Source organism: Rhinolophus ferrumequinum, chromosome 6, assembly GCF_004115265.2.
Source record: "Rhinolophus ferrumequinum isolate MPI-CBG mRhiFer1 chromosome 6, mRhiFer1_v1.p, whole genome shotgun sequence".
Taxonomy (NCBI): domain Eukaryota; kingdom Metazoa; phylum Chordata; class Mammalia; order Chiroptera; family Rhinolophidae; genus Rhinolophus; species Rhinolophus ferrumequinum.
The window spans coordinates 77,973,616-77,993,268 of NC_046289.1; the positions used below are offsets into that span (position 1 = coordinate 77,973,616).

A 19,653-nucleotide genomic window follows, 5' to 3' on the forward strand; every position below is an offset into this window, starting at 1 on the left:
ATATTTGACGAAAATAACACACTAAGTGTAATGATCTCAAGAAAAAGTACATTTCTATATCACTGGATTTATTCTAATCCTGTTCAGCTATTTGGAAGTTACATTTACTTAACTACAGTTCTCTGCATTTCCTTTAAAGAGCAGGCAATCGGGGTACAAGGGGAAGGAACAAAACATACTGAACCTACTCCCTATATAAGTGGATATTAATAACCCTCACACCTGGAGCCTATTTGTCACAAATTATTTAATCTAAGAAACTACTAAAATAATCAAAATATTAGAATGTTACCACTTTACACAGAAAACAGAATGTGATCTTAACTGGTACTAGTACATCTTTTTTTTCATTTTTCTTTTTTTCTTTTTTTTTTGGTATTTTATAATACTACCTATTAGTCAGTTCTGCACTGAGAGTCCTGCTATGTATAGTGTTTAAAAAAAGAAGTTATTTGTTTTTCAGTTGCTTTTCCAAAGGAAACTTCTATAGCCGAAAAAAAAAAAAAACCACAGAAGATTTTAGATCTCAAAAAAAAAATCCATTCTTTCAGTAGCTTTCCCTTGCCATCATTCTAGAGTCCAAGCCTGTCATAATAAATACAACCATAAATCCATGGCCAGTGACTCTGAACCTATCAGCTTCACAGGGAAGCATTTCCAAGCCATAAATATAGGCTGATTGATAACCAAGGTCAGGTCTTCATAACAATTTATAGAGCTATTTAAGAAAACTGTCTAGGACTTAATTCAAATGAACAAGAACAATTTCCACACATGTAAATGTATCTACCTGGAAATACATGAATAAACACATAATAGAGTTTTTAAGCTATGCTCTCTGTTTTATAGACAAAAGGCAGTGGTCAAAAAGATAAACAACAAATTTAAAATAAAACCTGAAATAAAGATAGAAGAAATGGGACATCAGCACTGGTCAAGGAGGGAGCCAGAGTATATCTCTGTGCAGACACTCTAATACGGTGAGGGGCTACTCATCGCGGCCCTGTTCAGCTCATGAATTCCTTCCCATATCAGCTTAATCATTACTTCCTCATGGAAGTCTCCACTGACCTCCCCGAGGAACATGGCACATGTATCTCAACTTCATAGCTTTTATCACAAATGCAGTTTTATGTGATTATTTGATTAATTTCTGTCTCTCATATTAGCAATAGGCTTCATAAAGATAACATTCTATCGTGAATGCCAACACCATGTCTGGAATTTAAAAAAATGGTAACGGACAGGTGTTCAATAAGGGAGTGAATTAGAGAACAAATGAAAAAAAAAAATTTGACAGTGATTCAAGTTTATATCTTAATTGGATTCCTATCTTTATGTATTATATGCTAAGCTCTTGCTCCACTCAACAAATGAAAAATTTAACAATAACAAATGGAATTGAACCAATGTGTCAGGAATGTAAGATGCCCTTTTGAAATTAAGTTCTTGAGGAAGACTTGTAAGTTATTAAGTTAGTAGCATCCTAATGTTCCCACATTACATGTTGTCTCTTTAAATCTTTCCGTCTCTGGTAATATGTCAAGTGGCTGACATTTGTTTTTTGTTTGTTTGTTTGTTGCTTGCTAATATTAACAAAGGTAATAAAATTTCTATTTTACATTAAATGTATTGTTAAACTAAACTCAATACTCTAAACAGATTAGTGCCATTGATATTTGCAGAAAATATTTTCATAGCCCTGAGTATGAACGTAGGTGTGTTAAGCAGTTAAGATTGAAACAGCATTTTTGAGAAGCTGAAAGAGAATAAGATACAGTAGAAAAATAAGTGTATCAAGAAAAATTATTACATAAAGTATTTTACCAGATATATTGCTGTCTGTGAATACTCATGTATGTTGGTAGGGATGTAAAATATATTTATTACCTTAGGACATAATAAAAAATGTGTGAAAGCCATGGGATTTAAACAAGGGTCAGCAAACTTTTTCTGTAAAAACCCAGATAGTAAAAATGTTATGTTTTGTGGGGGCTATATGATCTCTGTTGCAACAACTCAACTCTGTTTTTCTAGCCTGAAAGCAGCCATAGACAATACATGAACAAACAGGTGTAGCTTGGTTCCCATAAAATATTTTGTACAAAAACAGGCAGCCAGTGGATTTAGCCTGCAGGCTAGAAGATCAAAAGAAATGAGGCTCTTTCCACTTAGACTCCATACAAATGAAAAAAAAAAAATAAGTATTAATTTCACACCAATAAAACTGCTCTATCAGTTATAAAGTTTTTCGCATTTGAACAAATGGGGACAGGATGTGACATTTTTAACAGTGTCCTAATATGCTCTCTACCTCTGCTGTTCCAGTTTACCTTTTTTGACACAATGTTTCACACCAGGCTTCAAAAGATTTCTGAAATAATTCCTATTTGTCCCTACTGAAAGCCCTCTGGATTACTGATTTCCCGTTCATTTCTTTAATCTACTTCACATGATTCTTTGAAAGTCTTATATGTCCACCTTCTTTCTCTTTCAACTGATCTCATCAGCATTTCACAATTAATGATATTGCCTCAACAGGGCCCTCAGTGCTTTCCAACTTTAAGTCTATTTATCAGACTTGGTCCATTCTCTGGTATGTAGTTTACGACTTTGTGGCTGCGCGATACACTGTGAAAATAAATAATACAAATATGAATTCACAAACATGCAACCTTGGCTTTCACGTGTCTCTTTTCCCAGTGGAGATCTTGATAGCTGAAAGTTCCATATTTTCAGAAACTCAACTGGCTCAAAAGAATTACTTAGGAGGGCAATCACCTGGCAAGATTCGCTAGAAAATTATAGTCACACATTAAAGATAAAAAGTGACACCATTTCGTGGATCTTTGAAGGGGCACGTAAAAATGTGTCCATGTCTAGTCTAGGGTACAGGTAATCAGGCCATAAAAAGGTTGCTAGAACTACTACAGAAGAGAGACAAGAAATAGTTCCTTCTGAAAAGTCTTTAAAAAATAGCCGTTTTTGAAAAGTGTTGAAGGAACAAATTAAGTTCATCTTACACAGAATGAAGTTCTATGAAAATATAAATATGGCTTTCACAGACTCAAGAGAGTTGATTAAGGACCCCAGTGTAATCTATTCCTCATATTTTAAAGGTCAACACTAAAGAACCAATTTTTAGAGTGAGCAAGAAATTTCTACACATCTCAAGATGGGTCTCCCAAAAGCCTATTTAGAAAAGACTTGATCAGAAAGACTTTTCAGAGAAGACTTAATTTCTATCAAATTAATTTCTACTTAATTGCTACTATTAAAAGATTTCATTTCTAATAGTTTATTTCTACTAACTTAAATTCTAATAAGAATTGTAATATATGCCTCCAAAACCAAGAGTGTTTTGATATTTAATTAAACATTTCCAGCTTTTCCAACACATACAACAAGCCTTTATAACTATGATCAAACACTTCTTCAAAACATTTAGCCCGGAGCTCAACAGCTAAGGGGGAAAAAAAAACTCAGAGTTATGATTGGGTTTATAATTACGGATTTGATTCAGAATGGTTATGTTAGTCAGCTTTTTCTATGATGATGGTCTTTAACAAACTTAAAACCTCAGGAGATCACAAACAGCAAGAATGTGTACCATGCTCCTGTCTCTCAGATTTCCTGGAGCATCTCTGCTTCTACTAAGAGGTCCAGTTCAGGTCTTCTGCAAGGGTCTCTCACTCCGCGAGCCTGACCAAAGGAACACAACTACCTAGGGTCTTTCTCTTTCTCATGATGCTGGACAGAAGCACAGGATAATGAGCAAAGCACATAATGCTTCTTCAAGTCCACTCAGCACCAGCACACTGAACTTGTCCCCATATTTTATTGAACAAAGTATGTCATGTGGCCAAGCTTAAAGTCAATGGGATGAAAAAGTGTGCTTTACCCACAAGGAAACCTCAGCAAGGGCATGGGATAATTATAGACAAAGAATACCATCTACATAGACTGTATAGAAAATCTATTATGTAAGCTCTTGATGTGACTACCCAATTTATATGAAAGACTTCTGTGGCAAAAAAAATATAAAAAAACAAGTGCAAGGAAGGCACCAACATGATGAATTGCCTTGAAAGCCAAAGAATTTTGTATTTGATAATGACAACTCTACAGAGCACAGAAAGCAGAGAGTTGTCACAGCATGTAATTCTTTCAGCCAGAGCCAGTGTATAAAAGAAAGGGAAATGTAATTTCCATTTCACTGAGAAATTTTATGACAGATTTTTTTTCAAAAAAAAAAGAAGGAGGAAAGAAACCAAAATGGTTTCAAGATGTATAACCTGATGACAAATTAAGAGAGCAATTTGGGCATATGCAGAGATGTCAAATTCAATTGGGAACACAAGGAATTGCAGGTGATTTCAAATCATTTACTTGTATTTTTCTCTGAAAACGTGGAGGAAAAATAGAATTGAAGAATGGCTCAGAGCTGAAGATGTAAAGGTAGGAACCACAAGTCTTGATGTGACAATCAAAGCTGTAGGCATGGACGATGTCATCAAAGGAGTAAGTAAAATGGGGAAAAAGAATAAATCCATAGACAGAGGTCTCAGTGACACCCAGACTTAGAATTGGAAACAAAGAAAGGTGGGAAAAAAAAAAAAAACATGAGAAAGGGAAGGAATTACCTGTTATGACTGTTTGTATCCCCCCCAAAATTTATATATTGAAACCCTACCCACTAATGTGATAGTATTGGGAGGTGGGACCCTTGGGAGATCATCAGGAATTGATGAGGTTGTGGGGGTAGAGCCCCCAAGAATAGGATGTGTATAGGAGTTATTAGAGAGCTGGATTCCCGCCCCCTCATCCCACATCTGCACTCTGAAGATACAAGAAGCTGACAGTCTGCAACCCAGAAGGGGTCCCTCATCAGAACTTGACCATGCCAGCAGCCTGATCTTACATGTCTAGCCTCCAGCACTGTAAAAAATCAATTTCTGCCATTTATAAGTCACTCAGTCACTGTGGAATTGTGTCATAGCAATCATTCAAATAAGTGTGCCCTAGAAGAAGGTATTTGTGAGGCAGCCAAGGAACCAGGATCACAGGCTGTAGCATCACACAGACCTGGGTGTGGAAACCTAACACTGCCTAGTACTGAAATCCTGGAGAAGGGAGCTTACTGAGCTCCAGTCTTCCTGTAAAGTGGACCTAATAGCATCAACTTCAAAGTGAGGTTTAGATATGTATTTCCTCTTCATTAAACCTACAGTTTAATGTTTAATTGACAGTTAAGTACACTCTTCTTAAAATTCTATTTCACTTGGCTTCTGTGATGCCACTGTCTCCTGGTTCTCCTCCATGTCTGGCAGTTCCTACTTAGTTCCCTTTGCCAATTTATCTTTTTCTACTCGTTCTTTAATATTGGTAATTACCAGAGTTATGCTTCTTATTACTTTAAAAAGTTCTTTCCGAATGACACTGTGGTGTCCAAAACACGAATATGTGTCATGGAAAATTTTCCAAATTAGGAAAGAAGCTAGAACTGCTGTCCAGAAATTGCACATAAATCTACAACCTGTCTTATCCATGTTCTTAACAGTTACAAGGACATGGTATACAGTCATCATGCAAAAAATAAACCCACACTCATAATTCTAAACTTTATTACTATAACCTACATCTGATCTGTAGACCCATTTTTTCAATGTCTATTAGATGTATGTCCCAGAGTTGCCTCAAAAATAGTATTTCCAAACTGAACTCATCAAATTTTCTACCAGTTTGTTTCTTCCTCCTATATGCTCTATCTCAACAAATGGACTACCCCCTCCCCAGGAAGCAAAACTAAAACTTGGGAGTCAGTCTAGAATCCTCCTTCCTTCTCCCTCTATACTTCTAACCAGTCTCCAAACTAGTTGATTAGACTGCCTGAGTAGTTCATACATTTGACTATGCTGAATACAGGCTATTTATGCTCACCCACCCAAAATGTAAGAACCACCATCTTAGATACCAAGAAAGCCATCATGAAAAGCACTAAACATTGTGTAACAAGAAGGCATTGGGTTTGGCAGAAAAGGAGTCACCAAGAGAAAATCTTGAATTGATTAATGAATTCAGGTTCTAGACTATATGAGCAATGAGCAATGAGCATAAACCAGAGTTCTAGAGCATTGTGCATTGGCTAAGAAAGAAATTTGGTAGTCCCTAAAGTTATATAAAATGAGAAAACTTGATTTTATTTCATTTTGTATATAAGAACCAAATAATATTAGCGTAATTCCTGTTTTAGACTTTTAAAGATCTTATTCCAGATAAGTTTTTCCAATTAGACTTGTATATACATAAAATCTGTAAATGCTAACTTATTCAGATTTATAATGTATAATTGTGGCCAAATATAAACTGTAAATTTTAAACTTATGTATTTTCTCTGATACTTCTTTAGAGCTTACCAATAAGTGAATTCAGTTGCTACTATTGTTCCAGGCACTTTGTTTTACACATGAGTCATTTTCCTTAATTCCTACAAAACTTTGTCAGACAACTACTGCCTATTACTATTATTCTCTCATAAAGATGAGGAAACAGGCTCAGAGAGAAAACCAGAGCTTCCCTCAATATTTATTCAATGTGAAGTCGTAGCAATTCTGCATCTACAACATTGCTCATATCTATTTTGAGATTTCATTTATCTAACTCACTTTATACTGGCATTTTCATTTAGTCGTTTAATACAAGAGCACTGATTTTTCAAACTACCTATAGTTCTTATTTTGCTTAAAACAGACTAACTTTTAATTTCTTTCTTTTTAAGAATATTCATAGCAGCTTTATTTATAATAGCCCAACCTAGAACAATCCAAGTGATTTTCAATGTGAGAATGAATAAACAAATTGTGCTATATTCATAAAATGGAACAACACTCAACGATAAAAAGAACAAATGATAAATACATGAAATACTGTAAATAAATCTCATAAACTTTTTTTTTTTACTGAAGCAAGCCAAATATAAAAATATACATACTGTATGATGCCATGTGAACCAAAAATAAGCAAATCTAAGCTAGAATGATAGAAGTCAATTCAGGTAGAAGCTTGCATAGATTATGAAAATATTCTATATCTTGATGGTGGTATTGGTTAAATTAATGTATATACTAGCCAAAAACTCATCGAACTGTATTTTTTTAATTAGTTTCAGATGTCAAAGCAATGTAATAGTTAGACATTTACATCCCTCACAAAGTGATACCCCCCACCCCCCAGAATCTACTACCCCTCTGACATCCTGTATAGCTGTTATAATACCATTGATTCTATTCCCTATGCTGTACTTTACATCCCATGAATATATATGTATATATTTAATTATAGTTGACATTCAATATTATTCTACTTCAGCTTCAGGTGTACAGTGCACTGGTCAGACATTTACACAGTCTATGAAGTGATCCCCCTGATAAGTCCAGTACCCATCTGGTACTCTACATAAATTTTGCAACATTATGGATTATATTCCCCACTGTATTTCATATCCCCATGACTATATTGTGACTACCGATTTGTACTTTCTAATCCCTTCACCTTCTCCTCCATCCCCACCCTTCTCCCATCTAGCAACTCTGTTTTTTTTTATATCTCTGAGTCTATTTTTGTTTTGTTTGTGCATTTATTCTGTTATTTTAACTTTTAATTTCTTAATTGTCTCCTCTATTTCCTCCTCATTATTAAAATCAGTCAAATTTACTATTATATATATATTGATATTTATATATTTTACCATGCTACTCGTGTTCTTAGTATCCACTATTCAAATTTCATAGAATATAGACTCCAAATAAGCAGAGACGTTGCTCTCTTTCAATATATTGTAACAAAGATCTAGGCTTGAACCCAGAAAGGCACTAATATTAGTATTTTTTAAATTATTAACCAATTATTAGTTCTGACTGATACTACTGGATAAACTAAGATCAATTAGGCAGAGAGGTAGATATACAAAAAATATTCCAAAAACATGGTGATATTAATTTATCTGAATTAGGATCATTTTATTATCCAAATATTGTATTCATCCTACTTCAGATATCAACAGTGATGGGTGGTGGGTTCCCTACACACTTTTAAACAATGGAACAAGCAAAAATATTAGCTATGATATTTTCTCACACGTTACAATAAAGGTATGATACTTCTATGTGCAACCTAATTTTAGAATCATCATATCCATTTTGAGAACCACCCACATTTCCAAATAGCACCTGCCCTCAGCCTCACATCTTTCTTCTCTGTTAAGAAAGTAATCGGCTACTAAACACTTAACCTGGTTATTTTTCTGAAAGGACAGGGACTCCTGGAGGGGAATCAACATAACCAAAGTAGCACAGAGTGAAACGCAATTCCTCTGGCAGGTGTCAGAGGCGGAGAGATTGGGGCACTTGCCTAGCTGGAGCCGAGTTGTCTATGACAGTAAATAGCCCGGCACAGCAGTGACTACAAAGTGCTATCTGCGTTTTCTCTGCGCATTGTGTGGGCTGGGATTTTTCATTTCATACTTCATTTGCACTTGCTGAGTGATGCCACAGAATGGCAATACTTTCCATCTCCTAACGCGTAGGAAGTAGCGCGTTACGTACAGCAGTGGCACCCACGCCACTCATCAAGGCCCCGGCCTAATCCTTGTTTTGAGCTGTGTAACTATATTTCTTCGCAGTCGTGCACAGGTGATAAAAGACAGAGTACTATAATTTGATTAACAAGAGTACAAAACAAAAAGGAGCCTGCTATTCAATCTCTCTCTCTCTCTCTTTTTAAATGTATATAATTAAAAGCTGTGGTTTTTATCAAATGCTCTTTTCAAAATAGTGTCCTCTAAATATAGAGAGTAATTAACAGACACTCAGACAGTCAAGAATTAGAATCACACTTTTAAAAGTTTGGGGATACCCAGGTTTTGATTTGTATAATATTTACATGTTTGATAAATATTTTAAATCTAAATATTTTTCTAATGTGTAAACATGATCTGAAAACAAGAGTACATTAATGTTCACAAAAACCAAACTGTATAGAAAAGCCCCACCTTTCACTTAGGATGTTTTCACATTCGCTAGTGGAAACGCATGCCTGGAATACTAAACACTGCTTCAAATGTAGGCGTGGTAGAAGATACATATCACATTCAAATTACATCATTTCTGAAAGAAAATCAGGAATGAAAACAGATGACCCAGATTTATAACCCACGCCTTCAAAGAAACCAAAAGACATCATGGATTCTTAAATGACTCCAATGGACCCATCATCCATATGCTATCTATATTTAATGACATTATGGTAAACAAGACTGACATCTAAAAATAATAATTATCCACATAAAGTACAAGTGTTCTGCTCAGGGAATTAAATTTATTTAAAAGCATGTTAACACAATCTAGAAGCTAACCGAGTCCAATCCATCATATAATGAATAGTATAAAGAATGCTATTGATTGGGAGTATATGAAACTATGATTATATAACAAATGATGCTTACAGTTAAAAAGGAGTACATAATTTCATAATTAAAAGATGTTTCATGGTTTTGGGAACAAGGGTATAGAGTGGGCATAGACCTTCTGCAAGGAGTTCTGGAAAACAGGCAGGGGAGTTAATAAATATAATCCTAAATCTTTTTCTTCTTGTAAAGATAGTCTTTCTTTTGGACCATCTAGAAAATTCAAGTTAACTTTTTTTTTTTTTAATTGAGGAATATTGGGGAACAATGTGTTTTTCCATGACCCATCAGCTCCATGTCAAGTTGTTGCTTTCAATCTAGTTGTGGGAGACTCAGCTCAGCTCCAAGTCAAGTCATTGTTTTCAAGCTAGTTGTGAAGAGCGCAGCTCACTGGTCCATGTGGTTAGAGCACAGCTCTCTAGCCACTGAGCCAACCGGCTGCCCACAAGTTAACTATTACGACCTTTGGTGATTACGTAGAAGCCAATTCATTGCTAATCCTAAGATTTAAACTAACCTTTAAAAAAATGTTGATACAAAACAGCTGCTGTAAATGCAAATGTCCCTTCACCATTGCGTTTTAGTATTTTCAATCCTACTGAAGGTGAATCTCAAACATTTGTGGATGCCAGCCCCATTCAAAGAGCATAGTTAAGTCACAATTTTATGGCAAAATTTCATAAAACTCCACCAAATATCAAATTACCCACATTAAGGAATTAGAATTAAATGCAGTGCATATGCGATCTATGACAAACTGTTCATAGTTGAAACTGTCTTTGATTCTGACGGTGCTCCACCATCTTGAATGTGCTTAGGAGAACATTATAGCTGGGTGTGCACTGAGAACCGGTACTGGTAGGTTACCATACTTAGCTCTGTTAACTCACTCATTCTTTAAACAAAGGTTTATTAAAGGCCTGCTCTGTCTCAGGCATTGAGCTGGCACCTGCAGTAAATAGTAGCACTGACCTTTCTCGGACCCTACCCTCAAAGACTTTCCACTCTTAATGCAGAAGATAAGTGGAAACTTGAATCTATTACTGTAATTTTATAGGCTTCAAGGGATGTTAATACATACGCCGCCTCAAGAAGATTCACACCAACACATTACAACCATCACCACTTTTGATAACTATCTGGCTGTGTTTCACAAAACAAGTTGATTAGGGAATTTCACAGAATGTAATTAAGTGTTTTAGATATACTTCTAGCAGTTTAGTTCATTAAATAGTTGATATTCTTATATATTTCCTTTCATCCTTTTCAATTATGTTTAAAAGGTTGCTCAGTGAGGTTGCTTTTTCTCTTAGGGACATTTGCTGGCTGAAAGTGGAAGCTTTTCTGAGAATACACATTTCTCACTGCCTTTTGTAAAAGTCTAAACTCTTGAAGAGATTACCCCAAGTGTGCCAGACAGGGAAGGGGAAAAATTGATTCTTCTGAGGGCCACAAGAAAGAAAAAAAGATGGTCCTGATATTAGGAAATGGTAAGACATGTATAATCACCTGGAAAGCCTGTGCCAGTGCTCCAGGGAGATGACAGTGTTGACAAGGTGAACGCTGTGTGGTGCACATAACAAAATTCCGCTGCTATCGTGTGGCACCGAGCAGTAACGTTGGGCGATCTGAAGGGGCCTTGCAGAGTGCCACCACTGGCATCTCAGAAGTAATCAACAGGGAACTACAGCTAGAGGAGATTCTTCTATCATGTTTAAGTATTTCATAGAAACCAGGGAGTTTGTACAACTTTGCATGGGAGAGGGAATCTCAATATCAACTGAGGTTAAATGGCCCTCAGAAAACGTCTAAGTTGATTTAAGGTCATTTAACAGAATGTAATACTGTTCTGGCCTGCCTGAGTTTGTGGGCTAAAATGCTTTCTTTCTACACAATTACAACTTATTTCTTCTGGTTCTAGTCCTTAAAAAGAACAATGTATTAACCATGTGGCATTTACTTTTTATTTCGTTTTTTAGTAGTCAGTGCACATGATACAAAATTAAGATTTGGCAGGAATTTAAAACAATGTTTTCACAGAATGAACCCATAGTTAATGAAGAGGAAATTAAATCAGAGAGAAATTTGCTCTTTCCTGTGATGCCAGTTTTGGAATCACTAGTTGCTGGACATTTTAGTCACAGTGTCACTATCTATTGTGTGTATGTTGGTTACTGGCTCATTATTTTCTTGATTTGTTTTTACATATACCTAAATTAGGTTGCTTAATCATTCTTTTTTGTTTGGTCGTGTTTGACAGGATGATTCCCAGACTTCTTTTCCTTTTGACAATGTAGAGTTGCCAAACCCAGAAAGCTTGAAATGACCTACAACTCTGTGTTGTAATCAACAGAATAATGTGACAGAAGTTTGTTCAAGGTGTGTATTTCAATCGTCATCGATTTTAGACAGTTCCTGTAGCAGACTGAACATGTGAGTAACAAATTTGAAAATATATTTACACCACTAGTTCACTTATTAACAGCTACAAGAGTCAGGAAATAAGTTTATTGGAAAGGCAACAGGGATTCATTGCTTATCAGCAGAGAGGATGGGTAAACTAAATTCTCAACTGTAAGTTATGACTAATTCTTGGTTGCAGTGAAACTACTTTATAGATAATCCCAAGAGGGCTGAGAAGGAAGTTTCCATCTTGGGCTGTAGTTTCAAGACAACTTTGACGGGTTTGCCAAATTGCTGAAGTGATGCTACCAAAGAGGGGAGGGAGGGTGTCCAATGCTCCCCACAACAGTGTGGGAGGAAAGGGATGTGGGAGAATGGCAGCCACAAATCACGAGTCTGAAGTCCCCACCTGTTCACATAGCTTGAAAAGAAAGGGAGATCATTCCATGTGTTTGTTTTAGGGTGCTCAGGAGGAAGGACCCATACAGTCACTAAACAAGCAGATTTTGATGCACACCATGAATTCTTAAACATTCCACCAGTGGGTGAACTGGACAATTCTGCAAGGACATGTCCTGTACAGTTGTGAAAGTGAAAATACAGAGGCAAATTTGCCTTCTCAGTGAGTTTTGCGTTTACCTTCCTCTGAGTGGTTAATAATAAACCTAACAAGGGTTATTTGGTCATCATGTCATCATTAAGATATAATTACAAAAGAGCCATTATACTTAAATGATACAGAGAAATTAGCACTTGGTAAATAATTCTAATAAGTTACAAGATATCAATACAGGATTGTAATCACTTTAGCTTTCTAACCTTCACTAAGATAAAAATGTTTACACAGAATACCTAGTTTAGTATATGGGGAGTCTCATACAAAATAATTAGCATCAAGCATCCCTTTAAAAGCTTTGAATCTATATAAAATAACTGATAATAAAAGCTATTGTTAAGCCCTTGGTACACATATAAGAAATATATTTATAACAGAAGTTGAATAAATTATTCTTAAGAATAAGAAAGCACTTGCTATGAAAATTGTAGCTTCAGGAATAGAGCTAATCTTCACAAAGGTTCCTAGCTGAATTACAATCAGCTCTATCCTTTAAAAAAAAAAAAAAAAAGATAAGTTTTTGCTGTATGGGTTTTTTGTTCAATAAATGGATTTTTTTTAAAATCTACATTAGAGGAGGCACTGAAGAAAAAAAATAATGGATCTGGCAATAAAGAGAAATTTGTAAATTGCAGAGTAGTCATTTGTGTTCCTAGTAATATGTCATTTTATGTTTATACTTATATAGTATTTAATTTAAAGAGTTAATGAAAGGAGGAATTGCAGCATTTTCCTTGAGCATCGCAGGCTCTAGCAATAATATCTGACGTGCAAAAGCCTTGGCTAGATATTTGAAATTATTACTTGAGCTGAGAAGGGACAAAGGAGGAAGAGAAAAACCAGGTGGAAATGTAATGTAAATGTCGTATTTGTGGGCAATTTCAAGTCTTATATAAATGAAAGCTGACTATAATCATGGTGTTCATCAGTTCATAGCTCATTCTCTCTCTGTTTTCTCTCCACACAAATATGCATGCGTGCACACACGTGCACACACACACACACACTCACACACACACATCTGTAGCCTCTGCTTTGCTTCAAGAGAACTTATTAGTATTAAATTTCCCATCACAAAGACAGTTGGCGTTCATGAGTCTAGGGCATTTGTCTTTCTCTAAATACCTAATTTTAATGTATTCTGGTATTGATAGGTAGTTATTAAAAATAAGCACCATTCAGAATAACTCGATATACTTAATAGGCACATTGTAACTGCAGCCAATCTTAGTTATTTTTGTTTTAAGGACTTTTTTACATGAAATAATTCAGACATATTCAAAAATGAAAAAATAGCAAATAAACTCTTATGAACCCAAAATGCAGCTTACAGAGTAAAATATAAATCCAGTTGGAAAGCCCTGTGTCCCTCTTCCAAATCCTAGTTCTCTCCCTCCACCTCAGAAGTAAATATCATTCTGAATTAAATGTTTACCATTTCCATGTCTACCTTCTTATTGTCACTACTTATATTCTTAAAATTAAATACTTGGAATAATAATACTGTGTATATTCTTTTCCAAGAAGCCCTTTCCACAGCATTACATTTGGAAGATTTACCCATAATGATACAAATGGTTCTAGTCTAGTTCATTCATTTGCATTACTTTAATGTATTCCACCATATGACTTCCATAATTTACTTATTCATGCTACTGATAATGGTTACCTACTTATCTCAGATATTTTACCCTGTTTCAAACAATGAGCTATGAAAATTCTTGTACGTATCTCTTTGTGTACATGTACAATATTATCTGTAGGGTACATATCTAGGAATTTCAGGGTTGCATGTATGTTCATTGTCAAGTTTATTAGATAATAACCAACTGCTCTGTCTCAAATTATTTAGAATTTACACTTATAGTACTGTGTACAACTTCCCTTTGCTACATATCCTTGTCAACACATGAGACTTGAAAATTCAGGCTAAACCATAACATGCACCTTCTTGTGGTTATGATCAGCCTTTTTTTTTTGATTATTAATTAAATTGCTTAGCATTTCATGTATTACTGGTCAGTGAGATGTCGCCTTCTTGTTTCTTATATCCTTTTCCCATTTCCTATTGGAGTGTTTGACTGTTTTACTATCGATTCATAGAAAGTATTGACATATTCTCAGTAGTAATGCTTGTCAGCATTATGCACTACAAATATCTTCATCTAATCTGTTCACTTGCCTTTTCTTTTTCACAAAGTCTTTCAATAAACAGAAGTGTTCAATTTTGCCCCAGTCCATTTTACCAACTATGTCCTATATGTTTTAGGCTTTTGTTCCTTGTTGAAAAAGTTCTTCATTACTCCAAAATAGAGATCTTCCTTTGTTTTCCTCACAAAGTCTTAAAGTTCTGTTTTATTCAGGATTTTATTCAACAGGGAATTTTTGTTGTTGTTCTTTATAATGAAAGATAAGGATCCTGGGTTTTTTTTAAGAATAATTTATAGAAAGTCCATTCTTCCCCACTGATTTGTAGAGCCTCCTCTCTCATATATCAACTTTATATATACACACACACAGTTTTCTGTCTTTCAGCTTTCCATTTGTTTGCATTGGTCCATTAATCTACGCCCATATCAATACTGCCGTTTCTTAATTACTATTATAGTACTTTAAAATGTCTTGATATATTAGTAAAATATCTCCCCAACTTGTTCCTTTTCATAGCTATCTCAGTTTCCTTTCCCTATGCTAATGTAAACGAATATTAGTATCACCTTTACAAGTTCCATGAAAATGCTGGTGAGACTTTTATTGGAATATTGTTTTAAATGTATGCACAAATTTGGAAATAATTTACATCTTTAGTATTTTGACTCTATTATACACAATATCTCTTTCCATTTATTTTGTTCTTTAATGCCTTTCAGAAAGTTTTATAATTTTCTCCATGAAAATCTTTCACATATGTTGTTAGATTTATTCCTACTCCTTTGCATTTTAGTTGCTATTGTAAATGCTATCCTTTTAAAATTACATTTTCAATTTTTTCGGTGGCTGTTATATGTAATAAAACTGTTGAGATCTGATTATTTTTAACAAGGTAGTTGTAAATTCTCTTGAGTTTTCTATTACTCTCCAATACAGAGAGCATTGTTTCTTCTTTTTCAATTCTTGTATTTACTTATTTCAATTTGGGGGCTTCCTAGGCTGGCCAGTACAATGCAAAATAGGACATGTTTTTCTCATGTCTGTTTCAAAGGGAATGCTTCTAATGTTTCACCACTATGAGTGAGGTTTGGTGGATTAAGAAAGTTTTCCTCTATTTCTACTTTTCTAAGTTTTATCGTAAAAGAAAATTGAACTTTGTTGACTTTTCTGTTTTTATTGACATAAGCCTGTGATTTTTCTTCATTAATGTGTTTTGATAAATTTCAAAATTCCAATGGCATATCATCCTTGCATTCCTCGGATAAAACCCATGTGAACATGATGCTTTTTTCAGACATTTTGCGTTTTCGTTGTTGATTGATTGGTTTAGGGTTGTTTGCATCTAAATTGATCCAATAACCTGCCTTGTAATTTTTCATTTACTTATCTGACTTTGGTGAAACTGTTTTATTTAAAAAGTTGAGCATTCTTCTTTTTCCTCTAGTCTCTGTATCAGTCAGTATATGACAACACTTGGGTTATGTTACTTGAATATCTAATAGAACTTGCCTATAAAACCAGTTTGCTTGGTAGATGTAAGAGGTAGAAAGGCACAGGGATAGAGTTAATTAATGATAGATGTTTTAAACACTGCTTCAGTTTATTAAGTAGTTAGGGATCTTTTCATGTTTTCTACTTCTTAAGTAGGACTTTTTTTTAATTTCTTTTTCTTAACTCAGATTTTTTACAACTTATATTTTCCTAATAAATTATGCCTTTCACCCAAGTTTTAAAAATTATTAGCAATAGGATGGCCTTTTTACTTTTTTTTTTTTTTTTTTTTTTAGCATGAACGCAGTCCCCCACTACCACAAATTATGCAGTCGAGTTTCCCACATGTGGGGAAATCGCAGGGGTCAGCACATCCGGAGTGCAAAGGATAAGCTTCACCCTGGGAAAACCACCTTCGTGATCATGGCATCTCACCTTCCAGAGAAGTATAGTCATATTTTTTTAATGTCCATTTTATATGTGATTATGTCACCTTGGTTATTTATTTATTTTTGCCCTCTCTGTCAGTCTTGCTTCTTTATATTTACTTTGGATTTATTCTGTTGTTCTCTTTCTAACTTCTTAAGCTGAACACTAAACTCACATTTTTCATCTTTTTTTTATAATAAATTTCTTTCTGAGCATTGTTTTAGACATATCCCACAACTTTTGATAAATTGTGTTTTCTTTGTTTTTCAGTGAGATGACTGATTTCCATTATGATGGCTTCTCTGTTATATAAAACTGTGTTATTTCCAAACATAAAGATTTCTTTTCCCATAAGGTGATTTTTTTTTTTTTATCTGACCAGATTTTTGGCTAGAATTTAGCCCTGTGAGGGCACTAGCTTTATTCAAGAAGCTCGAGCCAAGTGTCACCTTATTAAATCTGAAGTTCTTAGCTCCTCTTTCAAGTGCAGCAACCAAAACCCAATCCTTTTGGGATTGGCAATACTCACAAGAAAATCTATGTACTAGGGACAGCTTATTATTTTGGTTTCCTGTTCTTTCTTTACTTTGAGCCGTTAAGATCCTTTACTTTCTTGCAATCTAAATCATATAGTTTTTAAATGGTTTGTAGCAGGACGATTCAGACTATCTAGTCAATCACATTGCTAGAAACAAAATCTGAGGATGGGTGTTCATTTACCTGTTGTAGCTCAGGGAGAAGGTAAGGGCCTAAATTTTATATGAAAAATACTAAGTAAAAAGAGCAACATTAGCTCAGTAAGTGCAAGTCTCAGGGGAGCATTATTTATCAATAGTGTCTTCATGCAGGGAAATAGCTCCATTTTAGTGTAGATTACAGATGATCCTGATTCTCATGGCTCTTCAGTGTGTCTATCATTACGTCTATAAAGCTCCTTATACTCTGAGACCTGGACAGTCCTCCCTAGCACCATAAAATGTGATGTCTAGATGTCAAAAAGTTATCTATTCATGACTTATCTCATTAGACAAAAGAGTTAAAATTACTTATAAAATATACTAATGAATGAGTTCAGTAAAGTTGCAGGACACAAAATCAATATCCAAATATCTGTTGTGTTTCTATACACTAATAACAAATGATCAGATAGTAAAAATAAGAAAACAATCTCATTTTCAACTGCATCAAAAAGAATAAAACACCTAGGAATAAATGTAACCAAGGACGTGAAAACCTGTACATTGAGAACTATAAGATGATGATGAAAGAAATTGAAGAAAATACAAATGAAAAGGTATTCTGTGCTCATTGGTGGGAAGAATACTGTTAAAATACCTACTACCCTTCCAATGGCATTTTTCACAGAAATAGAAAAAGAAAAAATCCTAAAATTTATTATGAAATCATAAAAGACCTTGAATAACCAAAACAATCTTGAAAATGAACAACTAAGCTTAAGGCATCACACTCCCTAATTTCAAACTATATTACAAAGCTATAGTAATCAAGAGAGTGTAGTATTGGCATAAAACAGACTTATAGATCAATATCAGTGGAATAGAATACAGAACCCAGAAATAAACCTATCCATACATGGTCAATCCATTTATGACAAATAAACCAAGACTATACAATTGGGAAGAATGATCTCTTCAATAAACAGTATAGGGAAAACTGGACAGTCACATGTAAAAGAGTGAAACTACACCATACACAAAAATTAAATCACAATGGATTAAAGACTTAAATGTACAGCCCCAAACCATAAAACTCCTACAAGAAAACATAAGCAGAAAGCTCTGAGACATCAGGCTCCACACAGATTTTCTTGGATGTGATTGACACCAAAAGCAAAGGCAACAAAAGCAAAAATAAACATGGGCAACTAAATCAAACTAAAAAGCTTCTGCAGAGCAAAGAAAACTATCAATAAAATGAAAAGGCAACCTACTGAATGGGAGAAAATATTAGCAAATTGTATATCTGATGAAAGGTTAATATCCCAAAAATATAGAGAACTGATACAATTCAATAGCAAAAAAAAAAAAAAAGCAACAATTAAAAATGGACAGAGGATCTGAATAGACATTATTCCAAAGAAAGTATGCAGATGGCCAACAGGTACATGAAAAGATACCCAACATCACTAACCATCAGGGAAATGCAAATCAAAACCACAATAAGACAGCACCTCACACCTGTTAGAATAGCTATTATTCAAAAGACAAGAAGCAGCAAGTGTTGATGAAGATGTGGAAAAAGGGGACCTTTGTATACAGTTGGTGGGAATGTAAATTGGTGCAGCCGTTATGGAAATCAGTATAGAGGTTCCTCAAAAAATTAAAAATAGAGCTACCATATGATCCAGCAATTCTACTTCTAGGTGTTTACCCAAAGGAAACAAAAACACTAATTCAAAAAGATATCTGCATCCCCATGTTCACTGCAACATTATTCACAACAGCCAAGACATGAAAGCAACCTAAGTGTTCATCAATGGATGAATGGATAAAGAAAATGTGGTGTGCATGTTTGTGTGTGCATGTGTGTATACACATTTTCTTTATTTAAGGTCTGACTATTAAGTTCGCGAACTCATCCTAGAAAAAGTGCTACATACCTCACTGCTGAATATCACTATGGTCACCTTCCAAGTTACTCCCCTTGGGAAGCTATGCACCCATACCAGTGCCTAGTCCACTCTTCAAAGCAGTTTTGGAGCTGTTTTTCTGGAATGGCCATCAGAGCTGTCGTCATATTATCCTTGATGTCCTTTCAATATTTCTTTGATCTTCGGGTAAAGAAAGAAGTCATTGGGGGCCAGATTAGGTGAGTAGGGAGGGTGTTCCAATACAGTTATTTGTTTACTGGCTAAAAACACTCTCACAGACACTGCCAAGCTGGTGCATTGCCGTGATGCAAGAGCCATGAGTTGTTGGCGAAAAATTCAGGTCGTCTAACTTTTTCACGCAGCTTTTCAGCACTTCCAAACAGTACACTTGTTCAACTGTTTGTCCAGTTGGTACAAATTCATAATGAATAATCCCTCTGATATCAAAAAGGTTAGCAACATTGTTGCAACAAATTCGCAAACTTAATT

The 19,653-nt window shown here is 34.9% G+C and overlaps 1 non-coding gene across 1 annotated transcript; it reads right to left on the reverse strand.

Annotated features, from left to right (window-relative positions):
• Positions 1-16,415: 16,415 nt before the first annotated feature.
• Positions 16,416-16,574, reverse strand: LOC117024311 (U1 spliceosomal RNA). Its single transcript, XR_004423391.1, has one exon. It is a non-coding gene; the product is annotated as a U1 spliceosomal RNA (small nuclear RNA).
• Between the last annotated feature and the right edge of the window lie 3,079 nt (positions 16,575-19,653).